The 6,212-nt window shown below is 41.8% G+C and overlaps 1 pseudogene; it reads right to left on the bottom strand.

Moving 5' to 3' along the window:
• Window positions 1-3,332: 3,332 nt before the first annotated feature.
• Window positions 3,333-5,377, bottom strand: LOC119514926 (annotated as a pseudogene).
• Between the last annotated feature and the right edge of the window lie 835 nt (window positions 5,378-6,212).

The raw sequence follows: 6,212 nt of genomic DNA, 5'->3' as shown, positions 1-6,212 counted from the left end.
CTAATTCAAGGAAAAATAACTTTCTAAAATATATTTTTTATAACATGAAATAACCATGTAATGGTCATTTTTTTTCTTTTCTTTTTTTTTTTTTTTGCTGAAGGATTTTTAGTGTAGAAGAATGATTATTTAAGTTCGTATCCTATCACTGGTGGCTTAGAAAGTGAACATCCCAGAATAAATTATCATCTTTGATAACTGCAATAAGAAGATTTTAAAAGAATCATAGAGGGTGGGGCAAGATGGTGGAGTGGTGAGGAGCAGAATTTCGTTTCTCCCCTAGAGTAGCTGGCAATTACCCAAGAACTATATGAAACAGTGTTTTTGGGGTCTTCAGTAACCAGTCACACATTGGACGCAAGTTTGGAATTGGAGGAAAAGCTGAGATCGCAGCGAACATTGTAAGTTCGTTCCCCGGACCAGGGGTCTGGCGCCCCTCCCCACCCAGACCTCACAGACTGTCTTGCTGCCGGCTCCCTGAAAGGGGGGAAAAAAAACTCCAAAAAAACAGCAATCTGCTGAGGGCAAGAAGGGAGGCTCAACCCAGCCTCAACTGCAGAATTAATTAACAAATTAATTAACTAATTTTGGGAGCTGGGGTGCTAAAGAAGGGCTGGGCTCCGAGAATTGGGGGGCACGTAAAAGTGGGCACCCATTCCCAGACTCCAAAAAAGCCATTTTTTCCCCCTACATTTTGTCCCTTCTGGCTTCTCACTGATCCCTTATCTTTTTGCATTTCAATAGCCCCTGGCAGGGGTGGAACTGAAGCTGTTGGAGAGTAATTATCAGACAATAGCCCAAAGCATATCTTTAAATGCTCTATTCTGACACTGACAAAACTTCCAGGCTGGGGAAAGACTTTTAAAAGAGACTCTTTTTTTCTTTTTTCTTTTTCTTGTTTTTCTTTTCTATTTCTTTTTTTAATCTAAAAGTAATATATGTGGTTATTTTCTATTGGAAAGCCCAGGTTGAGGGACTAGGCTGGGCTTGGGGGGAGACAGAGTACCCACAGTGTCTTTGAGTTCCATATTCACTACTGAAGGCCTCCACCCCCGTCTTTAAATTGGCAACTCAGGCTGACCAAGGAATCTACCTGGAGAGGCCCCAAAGAGGAGAGGGGAGAAGGGAATAGTGCCCCTGAGAGACAACTGGAGTTCTGAGGACTGGGAGAGTGGAGGGAGGTCCAGCTCAACTGGCAGTCCTCCTGGGAATTCAGACCCCAGGGACTGGAATTCAGATTCCAGCTTCAGTCAGCCACGCCCCCGACAGGATCAGAGTCACCAGGAGAACTAAAGGCTCCATACCTCCTTACACTGGTGGGGGAGCTGCGGGCTGGCCAGCGCCACCTGCTGGACAGGAGAGGAAAAGCACCAATTCTAAAGGCCTCATAGGAGGGTCTCATTCTCAGGAAAACTCCATACTCTCCCAATGAGACCTGGGCCTCACTAGACTGGGAAAATCTGACTAGGGTCGACCATATCTGAGGAGACCCAATCACAAAAAGGTTACATAGAGGCAGAGCAAGAAACAGAAAAAACAAGAGGGGAAAAATTCTGATCAACTAAACAGAACCTAAGTTAGAGGTCTAGAATAAGTTGAACTGAATAACAGAGGCCAGAGAACAAAGCCAACCAACAAGAAAACCACTAGGTAAAAGATAGAAAACAAGCTCCAAAATAAACTAATCAAGAAAATCAGATGCCTAGACAACTTAAGATAACAAGCCATACCAGGAAACACAAAAACATGGACCAGCCAAAGGAACAAACTAAAAGAATCATAAATTAACTTGGAGAACAAATTGAATTTAGAAAGCCATACTTTTACTTCAAATGGTAACTTACTGGATGTTTAGTGTCATAATAAAATGCATCAAACTTATGTATTCATAACTGGCCATAGAAGATTCCTTCATATGTTCACTGCAGCTAACAAGTAATTTTGTGAGCAGTAATTTTATATGTACTATACAGGTCTTAATGTAAGAGAAAAATTAGATTTAGGTGATAAATGTGCATAAAACTCAGCAAATATTTTGAAAAGATGTTGTAGAATATAGTAAGTTAGTATTTCTTAAAGACATGTGCTATATTGGAATCATTAGTTTGCTCCAATAGAAAATCCCAATTTTTAATCAAGAAGAAAAAATCCAAGCTAAATTGGGGAGGGGGTGGTGGTTAGGGGAAACAAATATACATAGACAATGAATCTATGTATCTCTTTCTGTAAATTGTCAGAGAAAGTGAGGAGGGGTGTGCAAAATAAAAATTAGTTTATGATATTACAATAAAAAAAAAGACATAAAATGTGACAGTTCTCTTAGGAAGAGTTAAAAAAGATAAAGAAAAAGTAAGTCTCACTGTTTTAATTAAACACATATCAATAAAATTAGGATTATTTTTGCCACCAATTTTCTTCCTTCCTTTCTCTTTTGTTTCAGAAATTAATTTTTGATGAAAAGAAAGGGAAAAATAGTCTGCTAGCAGCTATTTATAACGAATGAAGGTACAAATATAGTAGGACTTAGAGTCAAGGAGCACAGACATTGATTGCCAGGTGATTTTGGAATGAACAGAAACTGATCCTGAAATACATTTGAAGAGCTGGTACTATTTTGTGTTTATAATTGTGTACCTAAGTAACTAACTCAATCAAGGTCCTAAAAACCTTTACCTTCTATTTTCTGGCAATAAAATATACTTATCAAAACTTGCTAGCTTATCTATGCATAAGTATACTAATGCATATGAAAATCCTTAAAAGACCTGCTTTTTATGATGTTCAAAAGATCCTGTGCAGAATCCATCTTTAAATAACTCTCAAGTTCTGAACTGGAGAGAGAAACGAAAATGTGAATCCAAAGGAGATAAGGACTGCTATGTTTCTTGCAGAAAGTACTTTGAGTGTGTAGATGAAGCTTAAATGAAATTTGCTTTCTAATAGTCGTTCACAGATAAGCTGTTCCTCCTTAGGAAAATTTAGGGTCAGTATGCCATGTTTTGACAAAATATTCTTGGACAAAATCCCAGAATCCTTCTTTGTAAGTATATTACACATATATAATTCAGCTAGTTTAGCACTGACTCTATTGCCACTAATACTTACATTATGGTATTAGGAAAAAAGGATACCACTGAAGCCATTGGGTACACTATTCATTTCAGACTGTTTCAGGCAGGAATTATACACATTTCTTCAAGAATTATTAGACTAGATTAAAATCTCTGTAAATTTTTTTTACATGTCTGCTTATGAAAAAAAAAATCATGATTTTATCCTCCTCCTATTCAAGTATTTTAGAATATGAAGTCTTTCAAAATTAGACTGTGGAAAGAACCAGATTAGAAGCAGGGCATTGAAGTCACCAATTTCTGCTCTTCTCCCCCATATGTGTTTAAATAATTAAATATATCAGCAGATGAATACTATTTCACATTGGAAGCATCATTGTCAGAAAGATGATAGTTACTTCCCTTTACCCAAATATATTCAGCATATCTCCCTTCATCAGCATCTGAAGTGCCACATGTACACAGACTATTGACAAAGAGTGATTCAATTTCTTCTATTTTTTTTTTTTGCTTTAGTCTCAGGGAGACAGCCATAGATGAAAAGAAGTCCTATAGCAGCAAATCCAGCATAAAGGAAGAAGTCTCCATAGTACGTAAGATACTCTGCTGTATGTAAAAATGTCAGTGAAACCCGAACATTGAACATCCAATTTATTCCAGAAGAACATGCATTTCCTGTACTTCTTGCCCAAAGTGGATATATTTCAAAATGCACAGTGCAAGGCATTGGCCCCATTCCAGGTGCAAAGAAAACGATGTAAAATATGGCACAGAAGAGCAGTCCAGTAGTATGGAGTAAGGCAGAAATTGTAAGCCCAAAATACTTCTGTTTTGAATTTGGCTTCATTTGCCCACCTGCCCCAGGCTGCCTCATTTGTAGATACTTTATTAACTGGAACACAGGAGGAGTCAAAGATGATTGATCTGTTCATCTTGTAGCAGAAACCACAGTCTGAATCCAATATACATTCATTACAGTAACTGTACGTTGTGCGAGTGGCATTGTGACCTGAAGGAGGTGCTGGGTTAAAAGTGATGCCAGGGGAAACCTGGGCCGATAGCAGAAATCCCGAAGCAAGAACAACGAGTGCTACTGTGGTACCTGCTAAACTACCAAGAGTATGCTTTCTGTGACCCACTTTTTGAACAAGCCAGACTCCCACGAGTGTGAAAATGAAATTTGTGAAGGCTGTAACCGATGCCAGCCATATCACAAGTCTATCATCTTCAACACCAGACATCTGCTGGATGGTTGCATTATAGTACATGATGGTGTTAATGCCCGAGAGTTGTTGGAACATTTGCAGACCACAAACCACAATTAGAGTTCCGGGAGTTGGGGGATAGCTCAACATTCTGCAGATCACAGGTCCAGCTGAGCCAATCTCTTTTTCCTGTTCTTCAATGTTGTTTTTGATGCTATCACATTCCTCATCAATGGTCTGGTTACCACACGTCTGAGATAAAATTCTACAGGTCTTCTGAGTCCTTTCTGTATAAACCATTGAGGACTTTCAGGTAAAAAAAGGAAGTAAAAAAAACCGAATAACTGCTAGAATTGCTGCAAGTCCCAATATGTACTTCCAACCATCTTTTGGAGATAACTGAAGGCACCATCAACAACACTTGCAAAGATCTGCAAAGATATTAATGGTGACTAATCTACTTCTTAAATTGGGTGGTGAGACCTCGGCGATGTACACTGGCACTGTCATAGAAGCAACGCCGATGCCAAGCCCCACAACCAGGCGGCCAGCCAGCAGCATCTCCTTCTTGTTCGCCGCGGCTAGCACCGACGAGCCGGCGGTGAAGAGGATAATGGCCAGGAGGATGGCGGCGCGGTGGCCGAAGACTCCGCTGAGGGCCCCGCGGGCCAACTCAGAGACAGCGGCCGCCCCTACAGTGCTGAACACGAGCGGCTCCTGCCACAGCGCGTCCAGACTGAGCTCCCGCTTGAGCAGCAGCATGGCCCCCGACACCACCCGGGTTTCATAGCGGAACAGGAAGCCAGCGCGGAGAAGACGGCCACCACGTACACGAAAGCGGGGGTCTCGTCTTGCTGGAACTGCCGCCGCGCCGCGCGCGGTCCAGGTCCCCGACGCAGGCTAGCGCTAGACTAGGCGGCCGCCAGGAGGCTGCTCCTCGCCGCCGTGCTCGCCGCGCCCGCCTCCTGCTGCTTCCTGCGCCGCTCGCCCATGAGGCTGCTTAGGCTCTGCAGCGTGAACTCCACATTCTCGCTCGCCTTGCGGGACGTAAGACAGGGGCCCTGGGGCTTCCCGGGGGACACGGGCTCCACGGGCCGGCGGTCTCGGCAGGCGGAACAGCCCCAGCCGGCAGGAGCAGAGCAGCGGCCATCGCCGCCTTGCCTCTTCCGACTATGGCTTTCGCTGCCAGGGCAGCAGCCGCCCCCGCGGCCACTCTGGGGAGAAAGTTGCTGCCCGCTGAGCTCTCTTTCTTCTTTTTTAATGTATGCATTTACATCTATAAATTTCCCCCTCAGTACTGCCTTTCCTGCATCCCATAAGTTTTGATATGTTGTGCTCTCATTTTCGTTTGTCTCTAGATATTTAGCAGTTTCTCTTGCTATTTATTCTTTAACCCACTGATTGTTTAGGACTGTGTTGTTTAACCTCCAGATATTTGTGAATGTTCTAAATCTTTGATGGTTATTGACTTCTAGTTGTATTCCATTGTGATCAGACAATGTGCTCTGAATAATTTCAATCTTGAAATTTACTGAGGCTTGTTTTATGGCCCAGCATGTGATCTATTCTAGAGAAAGTTCTGTGAGCACTAGAGAAGATTGTATCTTGGTGATTTAGGATGTAATGCTCTATATATGTCTGTTAAGTCAAATTCATTTATCACATTGTTTAGGTTTTCAATTTCCTTATTTGTCCCCTTTCTGATTGATCTGTCTATAGGAGAAAGTGATGTATTGAAATCTCCCACAAGTATTGTGGAAACATCCATTGCTTCCTTCAGTTTTGCCAATGTTTGTCTTATGTACTTTTGGGGTACCTTGCTTGGGTGCATAGACGTTTATAATTGCTATTTCTTCTTGTTAAATTGCCCCTTTTGTTAGTATATGGTGTCTTTCTTTGTCTTTTATGACAACCTTGCATTTAAAGTCTATTTTGT

Source organism: Choloepus didactylus, chromosome 2 (assembly GCF_015220235.1).
Source record: "Choloepus didactylus isolate mChoDid1 chromosome 2, mChoDid1.pri, whole genome shotgun sequence".
NCBI lineage: Eukaryota > Metazoa > Chordata > Mammalia > Pilosa > Megalonychidae > Choloepus > Choloepus didactylus.
Note: the sequence above shows the minus strand (reverse complement) of the source record. Positions and strands in the feature narration are given on the sequence as shown.